This window comes from Lytechinus variegatus, chromosome 8, assembly GCF_018143015.1.
Source record: "Lytechinus variegatus isolate NC3 chromosome 8, Lvar_3.0, whole genome shotgun sequence".
NCBI classification, from domain to species: domain Eukaryota; kingdom Metazoa; phylum Echinodermata; class Echinoidea; order Temnopleuroida; family Toxopneustidae; genus Lytechinus; species Lytechinus variegatus.
In genome coordinates, this window is record NC_054747.1 from 13,892,964 (window position 1) to 13,906,952 (window position 13,989).

General features: G+C 38.7%; 1 protein-coding gene across 2 annotated transcripts in view; it reads left to right on the forward strand.

Moving 5' to 3' along the window:
* LOC121420014 (serine/threonine-protein kinase SIK2-like) overlaps positions 1-13,989 on the forward strand; it is a 66,220-nt gene that overhangs the window by 46,550 nt on the left and 5,681 nt on the right. The window lies entirely within an intron of this gene.

The following is a 13,989-nucleotide window of genomic DNA, read 5'->3' on the forward strand; positions in this document are numbered from 1 at the left end:
TGCTTATCTCATTAGATTTTAAAGCACCATGTCACTTTAGTGCAAATGACCTTCTTCTGATCATGCGTAGAATCTTTTGATCATGCGCAGAAAGGAACTACGAACTGGTCTATTGTTCTGCCATTGTGAATGAGAGGACAAAATAATGGAAAGAAATCTGAACAAAAAGAAAGTTTAAACTTTATTGTTGACATAATTATAGCCATAGGTCTACTTTTCAAAATCAGATCTAGAGTCAAAAGAAAGTTATGGTATTTCAAAAATTTGCTTGCATTTCCAGTAGTATGATGCCACACATTCAATTCACGATATTGAATATCAGATATTCCAATTCTTTTCAATTGGATGAAAAATTGAACAATATAATTTTGTCAAACATGAGGCAAGTAAAATATGAACTTTAGAGCGGAGTATATAAAGTAACTCCCTCGATCACATAAGCATATCTTGATTTGAACAGATTTAATATAGAACCATACAATATGAAAGTGGTATATTTATTTTTCTTCTTATTTACAAGACTGTGCGTAAAAGATGTCCAAGGGCAATTCATGGAACACTACATTCAGATGACTACACATTTACTCTATTAGTCTAGTAGTAGATTTATGAACGGAAATAAAATCTACAGAATAAAAAAATAAGGAAGCTAAGTTTAGATACTGGGTATATATTGAAATGATATTGTACCGGCCGTCACCGTCGCCCTCTACGGTTTCGACCACACCACCCCCACTCCCTTTCACTCTTGACCGGGTATTGGTGGCCATATCACCCCTTAGCAGAAAATAAGATGTTTGATATTTTCAGGATAGTCCGAGCGGTAAGACAGTTAAAAAGGGTGAGGTGGAGGGGAGAGATGAAGAGAGAAAAATAGATGGAAATATGAAAGGAGGTGGTGTTTGTGATAAATTATTTTTGTTCGTTTCAATCAAAGTATATGATTTTAGAATTACAGGCAATGGAACACTTAAGAAAAGAAGACACAATGGTTTGGAGACAAGATTTCAGGTTCAACAAGAAAAACAAAAATTATAATTTTAATAATTCATCATTCTGTACATCAAACAATTATTTCGCCACTGTTACAAATTGTTATTTCAGATTTATGTATTATCATTAATCAACTCTAATACATGTATTTCATTCTTTATTAATTCTTTAGGATAGGGGACTAATATTTCTATATTTCAAATAAACTTGATAATAAATATCGTTGTTGGTGATTAATCAATAGTTCAATATTCGAATGATTTATTCGGGTATATTCTTAGTTGTTTAAAAAAAGTACTTGGGAATTAGTTAATTACCTAATTTGTTTAGGCAATAATAAAGAAACAAGAGTTCCGTCTGGCTAGTTGAGTTGTGTACAAAGGTACGTTGGCCAGTTTAAGTAGTTGGGGCCGTGTCAGAAACTAGTCTGCCCCGAATTATGAAAATTCACTTCTATATATGCGCTCAATGCGTACATGGGGGAAAGCCTATGCGCGTAGCCGCAGTGCGATGCTGTACAGGAGAGCGGCGCGCCTATAGAACCAACGGACCTCGAAAGTTACAAAATCCAATTAAAATGCTTATTTATACAAAAATTGTAACTGCTATAGTAATAAAAACATAGCAAAAGTTTGCATTATTATTTTATACAATGTAATAAGACATTTTTATTTCAATCTCTTATTTGTAAAGACATTTAATTATAATAAACAATTATTTAAAGAACAATATGAGGGTCCGTAGTCATCTTTCTTAGTTTGCGCGTGCGCTGTTTGAACTAACAATCCGATCCTAATTTAACGGCAAAAGAAGTGTAAATTTAACTATTTCGACTTCTTAAATAATCACAAGTGAGGGATAGCATAATGAAGGTAAGTAATTTGTTCTCATTTCTGATACTATACATTTATCATAGGCACATATATTTTATAATAATTCTTTTTGAAGTATTTTTTTTTACGATTTATAGTTAGATTATGTGAACCGGAACGGCGCGTCGTTCCGCGTCCGCTTTGTTTACATTAAGAGTGTTCATACAGTGTTTCCAAAACCAAGCCTTTTTGCACTAAGCAAACACGGCTGAATAAAATTATACACACAATCCAGACCATAGTTCGTGTTCATACTCCAGACATAAAGATAATCAGAATCTCAATTTGGTTACCTTGAAAATATAACTTACAAAGTGAAACTGGTATAGCACAATAGTGAATTACTCGAGTGAGCAGGAAGAGAAAGAGAGAGGGAGACAGACAAGATAAAAAGGTAAATAGAAGTAGAGATATAGAGGGACTCGAGTTGATTCTTAATATAAAATTAGGTAAACTTAAAATCCTAGTTTGAATCAGGGAGAGGCCCGTTACACAGCCTCCTTCCCTCTAAAAATGCGTCCTCGCATTTTAAAACGTACTTGTATATAGAATGCTCCCATAATAGAGACTTCATATATAAAAAAACCACCTTACAGACAAAACTTTCATTTTTGGCAATTAACAAACTCGAATCGCCAAGAATTCCAAATGGCATATTGAACAGTCTATTTGGCAGATACAAGAGATGCTTTTAAGTACAACTTCTTAATTTCCTTATATACAAACTTACATATAACATCACCCGATAGGAACCGTCCTATCATCATCATTTCATCAATCAATCACCGCCTCACAATCAATCAATCATTTATTCAAATACTCATTAGCATTTCTTCTTCTGCCAAATGTTGACCAATATTCTCTGAGGTGTCAATTCACCTCGAAAAATTATGTCTAATATTTTCGGCCTCCCAATGAAGTCTTTATCAAAGTGTGCAATAAACTTAGAAATAACATTTATCATCATATTCCTATCAGTGGCGTTACAAATTTTTTTTGTTTTGTTTGAGAAAGGAAAGGAAAGAATTAAGAGAACAGCAGGAAGAAGGTGATAGGAAAAGAAGATGACAGAGAGAGCAGAAAACATTCATATATATATATTTAAATGTACATAATAAAATTGACATGTCAAAACTTCACTCGAATTATTGAAACGGAGAGAAAAGAACGAAAGGACAGAGATAGCGTGCGAGAGTGCAAGGAGGAAACGTTAGAGATAGGTTGGAGGAGGCTTCAGAATTTGCGTACCTTATACTCAAAACGAGTATAAAAGCCTCCTCCGGGAAGATGAAGGGTTTCAACAACCCGAGTGACGCTTTCTTTATTCTGTAAGTTATGAAAATAGCTCTGGGACTCGCCGCAAGAGTGGGAACTATTAGGGTTCTTGGACAAAGAAATCCGACACTTTTCCATGAGCTTAGAAATGTGATCTTCAGGGTCGGTAGTTTGCGTGCTCACATCTTCGAAGACCTCCTCCCACTCGGTCTGTGCTACGAGGCTGATGGCGTCTTCTTCGCGGGCTGGGGTCGGATTAGTGGATTTGGCGACTGCTGGAACATCAGGGAGAGAGGGAGTCGGATTAGTGGATTTGGCGACTGCTGGAACATCAGGGAGAGAGGGAGTCGGAGCGTCTTAGGAAACCGGATCTTTGATGGGGGAAATCATCCTGGGAGGGGTTAATGAGGGGAGACGGAGGGCTCTTCGGAACTTTGGGAGGGTGGGACGAGTGGGGTGGCGTACTGTAGGATCTGGACTCAAGCTGGTTAAGCGGTTTACTCTTGTAAAGGATCTGGACGTGTGAGGAGGTGTCTTCCTGTGTGGGGATCGGCTCCTGTGATGACGGCTAGCCTTGCTGCCTTTTACTACTTGTCGTTCATGTTTCCTCATCATGTGCCTTCCCAGGACTTCTTTGTGGGCTGTTTTGTAACTGCAAAATTCGCAATCAAACGTCATGACGATCTAAGGTAATGACACAAAGATTTGTTCAGTGTTTAAGAATATTTTAGTAAAAATAATCTGGGGGTTGTCTGTTTCTTTGTGGGTAACGCCTATTTCCGTCCAAAGTTCTGTTGGGGGTATCTGTAGCGACAGAGTTCTGAGTGAGAGTTCTCGGGGTTCTTGGTTTCTTCCAAGCGTCGAGTTCAGGTCCATTGTAGGGTTTCAGTCGATCATAGTGTACGATCTTCTGAGGGGTTCGTGGAGATCGCTGAATTCGATAAGTCACATCCGATAGTTTGGTCATAATCCGAAACGGTCCGTCCCACCGGTTTGTTAGTTTCGGACTTATGCCTTTCTTTCGAGAATCATGTCTAAGCCAAACGAATTGGCCAACGGTGTATGTTGCACTATCAGTTCGCCTGTCATAATTTCTCTTTTGTCGTCGCAGGTTTTTGTCACTTTGTTCTGTTACCCTAACGTACATACTGTCCATTCTATTCCTTAGATCATGAGCGTAATCAGTGTGTAGTTCCGAATCAGGTTGCTCAAACGAAAGATCTACAGGATGGGTAAATTCACGTCCAAACATCATCATGTTTGGGGTTTCTTGTATTGTTTCATGTACAGTGCTACGATACGCGGCAGCAGCAAAAGGAATATATCTATCCCAGTCTTGCTGGTGTTTGTCAGGGTCTATCATTGTTACTAGCATGTTAAGCAAGGTTCTATTGAAGCGTTCGACCATCCCATCCGATTTAGGATTGTACGCAGTTGTCCTAGTTTTCCTAACACCTAGAATCTTACAAACCTCCTTGAATAGGTTCGATTCAAAGTTTCGACCTTGATCCGTGTGTATCTCTATTGGTACACCGTATCGGCAAACAAATTCTTCTACCAATTTCTGAGCCACCGTGTGGGCTTGTTCATCACGAATTGCATATGCTTCTACAAATTTTGTGTAATAATCCGCTATTACCAAAATATATCTGTTTCCATCCTCGGTGATGGGAAGTGGACCTAGAATGTCCAACGCAATCCTTTCCATTGGGCTACCACAGCGTCGTTGCTGTAGAGGTGCTTTTCGTTTCGGTCCGTGCGACTTTCTTCTATTACATGCCAAACATTCACGAATAAAGGACCTAACATCCGCCTTCATTCCTACCCAGTAATAGCGCAACTGAGCGTTCTTCAAAGTTCTGGTGGATCTGGTGGACACATGTCCACCAAATACACCCGAGTGCAGTTCCTCTAACACTTCACGAATACTCTTACTTGGCAATACTAGTCGCTTCCTAACAGTTCTACCATTATCCGACTCCCATCTTCGGAAGAGAATCCCGTCGTGGATCTCTAACTGTTCCCAGTGTCCTAATAACACCTTCGTTTTGTACGAAAGAGGCGACATTTCCTCTTTAGTCGGTTTTGTACTTTGTTCTAGAGCTTCGATTACCGGCTTGATATATGGGTCTTCAAGTTGAGCCTTTCTAATCTCAACGTTACTTGTGCTTGTCAATTCAATAACGCAAGTCCGACCGATATCCGTATCCGTTTTCACAAGTTCTACATTACAATCCGATTCCCTACCGCATTGTTTACAAGGTCGTCGCGAAAGTGCATCTGCGTTTGCATGGCTTCTACCAGCCCTATGTACTATTTCAATGTCATATGCACAAACAACTTCTAACCAACGCGCGAGTTGACCTTCCGGTTGTTTGAAGTTAGTTAGCCATCTTAAGGCTCCGTGATCTGTTCTAACAGTTACATGTCTCCCGTAGAGGTACTGTTTGAAGTGTTTCAAGTAAGTAACTACTGCCAAAAGTTCCCTCCTAGTTACACAATAGTTTCTTTCTGACTTGCTAAGGACTTTGCTTCCGTAAGCTATCACCCGTACATACCCGTCTTGGACTTGAGATAGTACCCCACCGATGCCGTCGTTACTAGCATCTGTGTCTAAGATAAATTCTCCATCCGAGCGAGGATATGCCAAAATCGGGGCAGACGTTAATCTAAGTTTCAGTTCATCAAAAGCATTTTGACAGGCGGGACTCCATCCGAACCGCCCGGCACGGTGCTTCTCAGTAAGTTGATGAAGCGGTTTCGCAATTGATCCGAAGTCTTTCACAAAACGCCTGTAATACGAAGCCAATCCGAGAAAGCTTCTTACTTCTTTCACATTTGTGGGAGTAGGCCAGTTCTTTATAGCCTCGGTTTTTTCTGTCTGAGTAGATATTCCAAACTGGGACACTTCGTGTCCAAGATAGGAGACTTTGGTTTTGAACAAATGGCACTTTTTCGGTTTCAGTTTCAAGTTTGCTTGCCTAAGTCGGTGAAACACCTGTTTAAGCCTAGCGAGTTCTTCAGGTATTGAACTGCCAAAGACGATCACGTCGTCTAAGTATACCAGGAGTGTTTCCCAGTGCAAACCGGCTAGTACCTTGTCCATTAACCGTTCAAAGGTGGCGGGAGCGTTACATAATCCGAAAGGCATAACGTTCCAAGCGTAAAGACCGCCACCCGCTAAGAAAGCGGACTTTTCTTTTGCATCGGGGTCGAGTCCAACTTGCCAATATCCGCTGGCCAAGTCAAGTGTTGAGAACCAACGAGCACCTGATAATGCATCAAGTGTCTCGTCGATGCGTGGTAATGGGTACGCGTCTTTGATGGTTGCAGCGTTAAGTTGACGATAGTCGACGCAAAACCTCTGTGTACCATCTTTCTTCCTAACAAGAACTATGTTGGAGGCCCAGGGACTATCTGTAGGTTCAATTAGACCTTTGTCTAATAGTTCTGATACTTGTTCGTTAATCTCAGTTCTCTGACCTAAAGGATGCTTCCTAGGTCGTTGTCTAATGGGATGCTGCGTTCCCGTGTTGATTGGATGTTCAACTAGATTTGTTTTCCCAATATCATTGTCTCCTTTGGAGAAGACGTCCTGAAATTCTATTAGCAAATTTGCTATGTCCTGATGATTTTGTTCAGGAAGTTCTTGGGTGCTTCTATCTAGTAGGTCTTGTAAGTGCTCTGGCACTTTGTCGAAATTAGACCTTGTGTACTTTGGTACAGTTTCAACTTCATTCTCATCTACTACTGTTATTGTACCAAGATTAGTGTCTTTCTTAATCACCTTGTTTGACGGTGATGGATTGAAAATTCTAACAGGAATTTCTTCATTCCCTGTTCTCACCAAAGTTCTAGCAACAATTATACCACTCTGGGTTAGATGGTTTTTGGCTTTGTCCATCTCTACAATACCCAGTCTATTTGGTTTCAATCTATCTTTTATTTTTCCTCTAATTAGGACTTCACGTCCTGCAGGAATGGTTACTGTTTCTGACGTACTTATACGACAGAATAGGGTTTCCCCGTCATCACGTTCACATTCTATGTCTCCCCACTTAGTGGAAAGTTGGAAAGTCGTAAGATCTAGCTTGATACCCATTTTGCACAAATTATCTAGGCCTATAATTCCATCATTGCCTATGTCTGCGACTAACAACTTAGTGAATCCGCAAGTGGGGCCTATCTTTAGTTCAAGTGTTACAACGCCGAATAAGGGAAGAGGGGCGTTATTAGCAAGTTTTGCCCTTTTGTTTGATTCTTGCAATAAAGGCCTATCCTTACTTGGGATATTCTCATACACCTGTTTAGATATATAGGACTCAGAAGCACCAGTATCAATCAGAAATCTATAATCATTGTCATGGATCCTAACTTTAACAAATAAACCATTACAGTTTGAGCTGTTGAAAGGAAGTTTTTCTGCGGTCATTCTATCATAGTTCTCACTCGTAGGTGTTGGGGCCGGTTCTAACGTCGGTTTGGGCGCGCCAATGCCCCCATGGGTGGCCCTATGTCGTTTAAATGACCTCGAGGTTGACTTCGTTGTTGTTCATTAGATCGTGCCTGATGAATGTCAGAGGGCTTCATAAAGCAATCCCTTGCAATATGACCAGGTTTCTGACAAAAGTAGCACGTGATTGTTCGAGATTGGTCATTAGTTCTGGCCCGTCTGTTGCCAGAATATTGCGGTTTATCATGCTTAAGCAAAGCTTGTTCTACAGCAATGTCGATTTTTCTCTGCAAGTCATTTTGACTTGTGTCTTCCTTTCCTACAACTCTATTATGAGTGTTCTTTTTCCAAGAACGCTCAGATTCTGTTATCAGAAACGTTTCTGTTGTGATTGCAGCTTCAATCATTTCATCCAAAGTTTTTGATTTGGCATGGAAGATGCCGGTTCGAATTTCAGGGCTCTGAATTGAATCCATGAAGTGGATTTTAGCCAGACGGTCTATTCCGTCAAAGTCAAAATCGGGGTAGGCTTTTGTTGCCAATTCCCTAATATTTCTCCCAAGTTCTTGGAGAGATTCATTTGGTCTTCTTTTGCGACCACGCAGTTCCATTAGGTAACTTTCTGATTGCTTAGAGGAAGAGAATCTTTGGGATAGCCTATTTTTCAAAGCATCATAAGTCCAGTTTGTTTGCTTTCTTTCATTTAGTAACTTCAGGGCTGGTCCCCTAAGACTAGCGGACAAGTATTTGACTGCTTGTTCATTGTTCCAGTCATTGATCAATTTGCACGAATCGAAGTGAGTTCCATACTCGTTCCAATCCGCACTACCGTCATATTTATCGGGCATTATGTTGGGACGTGAGCTGTTCGCGGTTTGATTAGGTTTTGGGTTAGAATTCTGTTCCAGTTTAGGTTTAGTAGGGCTTGTTATGTCCTTTTGAAGTCCAGAAGACTTCGTTTCGTTTTCTTCGTTGGTTTTGTTGGTAGTGGGTTTGTCGTAGTTCAAGGTTATCTCACTATCAATAGAACTCGTATCACTCATTTCTTCACTAGAAGCGTCAGAATCAATGTTTCGCTTCGTTTTAGTTCTTCTAGTCAAAGTAGTCATTTGTTCCATTAATTGGGAAAGTCTTGAGAGAATTCTACTTTGCATACTACGATTATTTCTTGACTTAGCTTTCCTACGAGTGGCTTTTTCAGTCTCAGAATCAGTTGAGTCACATTCTGACTCGATTTTCTTACACTCATTCAAATTCTGTTTAAGTTCAACTTGTTCTCCTGAATTATTTATGATCAATTTGGTAGCATCTTCTTCAGTTCCATTACTTTCTACCTGTATTTCCATCCCACTTCTGACACCAGTTTTGTACCGGCCGTCACCGTCGCCCTCTACGGTTTCGACCACACCACCCCCACTCCCTTTCACTCTTGACCGGGTATTGGTGGCCATATCACCCCTTAGCAGAAAATAAGATGTTTGATATTTTCAGGATAGTCCGAGCGGTAAGACAGTTAAAAAGGGTGAGGTGGAGGGGAGAGATGAAGAGAGAAAAATAGATGGAAATATGAAAGGAGGTGGTGTTTGTGATAAATTATTTTTGTTCGTTTCAATCAAAGTATATGATTTTAGAATTACAGGCAATGGAACACTTAAGAAAAGAAGACACAATGGTTTGGAGACAAGATTTCAGGTTCAACAAGAAAAACAAAAATTATAATTTTAATAATTCATCATTCTGTACATCAAACAATTATTTCGCCACTGTTACAAATTGTTATTTCAGATTTATGTATTATCATTAATCAACTCTAATACATGTATTTCATTCTTTATTAATTCTTTAGGATAGGGGACTAATATTTCTATATTTCAAATAAACTTGATAATAAATATCGTTGTTGGTGATTAATCAATAGTTCAATATTCGAATGATTTATTCGGGTATATTCTTAGTTGTTTAAAAAAAAGTACTTGGGAATTAGTTAATTACCTAATTTGTTTAGGCAATAATAAAGAAACAAGAGTTCAGTCTCGCAGTTGAGTTGTGTACAAAGGTACGTTGGCCAGTTTAAGTAGTTGGGGCCGTGTCAGAAACTAGTCTGCCACGAATTATGAAAATTCACTTCTATATATGCGCTCAATGCGTACGTGGGGGAAAGCCTATGCGCGTAGCCGCAGTGCGATGCTGTACAGGAGAGCGGCGCGCCTATAGAACCAACGGACCTCGAAAGTTACAAAATCCAATTAAAATGCTTATTTATACAAAAATTGTAACTGCTATAGTAATAAAAACATAGCAAAAGTTTGCATTATTATTTTATACAATGTAATAAGACATTTTTATTTCAATCTCTTATTTGTAAAGACATTTAATTATAATAAACAATTATTTAAAGAACAATATGAGGATCCGTAGTCATCTTTCTTAGTTTGCGCGTGCGCTGTTTGAACTAACAATCCGATCCTAAGTTAACGGCAAAAGAAGTGTAAATTTAACTATTTCGACTTCTTAAGTAATCACAAGTGAGGGATAGCATAATGAAGGTAAGTAATTTGTTCTCATTTCTGATACTATACATTTATCATAGGCACATATATTTTATAATAATTCTTTTTGAAGTATTTTTTTTTACGATTTATAGTTAGATTATGTGAACCGGAACGGCGCGTCGTTCCGCGTCCGCTTTGTTTACATTAAGAGTGTTCATACAGTGTTTCCAAAACCAAGCCTTTTTGCACTAAGCAAACACGGCTGAATAAAATTATACACACAATCCAGACCATAGTTCGTGTTCATACTCCAGACATAAAGATAATCAGAATCTCAATTTGGTTACCTTGAAAATATAACTTACAAAGTGAAACTGGTATAGCACAATAGTGAATTACTCGAGTGAGCAGGAAGAGAAAGAGAGAGGGAGACAGACAAGATAAAAAGGTAAATAGAAGTAGAGATATAGAGGGACTCGAGTTGATTCTTAATATAAAATTAGGTAAACTTAAAATCCTAGTTTGAATCAGGGAGAGGCCCGTTACAATATTTTGAGTATATCTTTAAAGGCTTCCCAAGCGACCATATAATCTTTTCATCTGAGGAATAAGCTTTGGGAGAGTATATGCCTATTAAGAAGTAAACAAGTCTTCTACGGAAAACGTGGTATTGCTATTACTTGTTTCACACGAATTGGAATGAGGGCTGTGGCATTATGCCGATGTGTCTGTTGTGTTGTTTTCGTATTCCCTTTAGAGCTAACGGCTTGTCTTGAATGGCTTCCATTGAGGAACTGACATGAAAAACATCCTGTAACCGTCATGTCTTACGTAGGAGCTCGCCGTTGTGTTGGTATGAGATCATTCGAGGGGATGAAGGCAGCCTCGGATGGACGGTGTCTTACTGAACGACGGGGGAAGGATTGATGGTGTGGTGGAAGGGAAAAAAAGACGGAACGGAAGATGAGGGATGATGCTCTTCGGGATGAACTTTGGTATTTGAAGAATGGGGGAGGAAGAAAGACAGGATGAGGAGAGAAGGGGAAAGAGGGGGAGGAGGGCTAGGGGTTATGGAGGGATGGAAAGAGAGAGTGGGAAGAGAAGAGAGAGCAAGGAGAAGAGAGTGGGAGAGAGAGATGAAGAGGGGGAGCTAGAGGGGGAAGAGAGGGGGTTACGGAGAGAGGGAGAAAGAGAAGTGGGTGGAGAAAGGTGGAAAGACAGAGAGACATAGATAGAGAAAGAGAGTGGGAAAGGGATGGGGGGGGGGGAATGGTAGGGAGAATGGTCTGTGGATAGGGGGGAAAGAAAAGTAGAGTGAGACCGTCCTATAATATTGGTTCTATTTTATCATGTGTTATATGTATATCTTTTTTTATAAATTATACAGCATCAAAGATAACCCAATTGTCAGAATAGTACCAATGGAAATAGCATTGCTATTAAATAAATGGAATGCTTGTGTAAAATAAAAAAAATGAAGTTGTGGATGATAAATGAGAAAGCAATTTTGTGTGGGAGAAAGGGGGGGGGATGAAACGTTGAAAGCAAAACACGCAAACATGCATTAAGAATTGGTGGTAAAAAAGAGGATATAATGAATAATTAAGGTGAAATAGAGAGAAAGAAATTAAGGGAGTGTAGGTGGGGGATATGGAATATGCAAATGAGAGAAATAAAAAGAGAAGTTGTGGGAGTAGATTTACCCCGTACATCACAATGGAAGTCTTCCGTTCTCTTGCGTCACCATGGTAACTGAGTGGAAGATAGATTTCGCTGCGAGGAGGAAGGAATATTGCGTGTAACTGAGCTCCGTGGATGGACATGATAAAGCACATTGAAGGAATCTCTGCATTGCACGTGACGGGATCCTACCGATTACAACACATTTCTCATTTAGAGATTCCTTGCTTCCCTCGGTGCAGGATAAATTTGTGTAACTTTGCATAGTTTGGGGGTAATATGTAGAGAAGCACATTATGTTATATTTTTTTATATTGAATTCTGGTTTATACCAAGATTTTCATTACTTATTGGACAATGCTAAAGGGATACTCCAGGCTGAAAATATTCATATCTCAATAAATAGAGTGAAATTCACAAAACAAAAAGCCGAAAATTTGATCAAAATCGGATAAGAAATAACGAAGTTATTGAATTTCAAAGATTTGCATTATTCGGGTGAAATGGTTCTAGGCACGTCTTCATGAATATTCAATAAACTGATGATGTCATATATTTGTATTTTATTATATGAAATTTGGTTTATTCAAAAAATTTCTACCAAGAACTAAAACAATTGGATTGACAACTGATTAAGTGCATAAGTTGTTCATTACTTTATATTAGATATATAAACAGAGTTATAGATAGATAGATAGATGATGATAGATAGATTTTCATTTCATTTCATTTATTTCATTTTCAACAAAATATAAATCAAATAAATACAATCATAACAAGTCAACATCATAAAAAAATATAACAATGTTATAAAATCAACTTGAGAAAGACATGTTATAAAACAGTTACATATAAAATAATCATGTGTAAAGAAATTGTGTTTTATAGTTTGTGAAAATGGAGGATCCCACTAGATGGATGGATGGATGGGTGGACGGACGGACAGATAGTTTGATTGTCAGAATAAGTAGCTGGAAACACAGATTAAGAGAGAAATGACAGTGAGAAGGGGTATGAAGAGAAAACCCCAAATGAAATTGAAATTGAAACTTTATTTACCACGATCTTCATAAAAACATACAAATCAAGAAGTATAAATATTTCAATAAAATACATTATAACACAAGTGAGTATATTTAAGAATAGTGGAAGGATCACTGAAAAGTTACAAAGAACTTATAAATCAGTGTTCCTGAAATGACTACAAGTACATCACATGGGGGAATGAGAATGAAAGAGGGATGCTCTAAGATGAAGAAAAAGGATGGCAGAGCGCAAGGGAAAAAAGTACTTGGCGTTTCGTAATTTCAATTTCACTGAAATGTCATCTAGCAGCCACACATGTGCACTGTCCTAGTTTTTTTTTTCCCTCTCTCCCCGTTGAAGATGTGGAGAAAATTGACATTTAAGGAGGCGCTCTGAGGTCACAGGCGTGCAGGCAGCTAGCCTGGCTGCTTTGCATCAAAAGAAAAAAAAAACTTCTCGGGATGCTGGGGGGAAAAACTTCTTCTCTTTTGGTGCCCTTCAATATGCTAATGACTCGACGGAGCAAACGCTGATATGTTGACATTACGTCATTCAAGTGCAGAACTATGGTCTCCTTTTGCTTTAGGCCCCAAGCACTGTGCAGTTAGCATTAAATTAATGTGTCTGCACTTTGGTGTGTTGGCTCCGCACAGATTGATGCCCTTGTTATTCAATATAGAGTTTGTAAAACTGTAAGAGGTAGCTAAATTTTAGTGATTAGAATGGTGGTTTTCTTTTGTTCAGCAGACTCCATTGTGTTAAAAGTGGTCTTCTTATTAAGTTCAATGTTTTTTCCAGTTCTAATCCAAGTGGGTGTAACTTGTCTAAATAAGAAGGAAGATCACTCTTACTGATTTCTTCTACATGTACTAACTGAATCTTCTGCTAACTACTGCTGCTATATACTACTACGGCTGTTGCTGCTGCTACTTTTACAACTACTCTTACTACTACTACAGCAGCTGCTGCTGTTGATTCTGCTACCACTCCTACCACTACAACTACAATGAATATGAATTTGGAAGAATATCCACTATAGTTATGTAGAAATGAAGACTGAAAAAACTACAATGTACAATATGTGTATCAAGACAAAATATAGTGCAAACTTATAGATAAATCCCAGGGCTTAGAAGACAGCTTTAATCACTGTTCCGTGTGTGAAATAAGCAATGATTGCGTGACATTTGCAAAATGT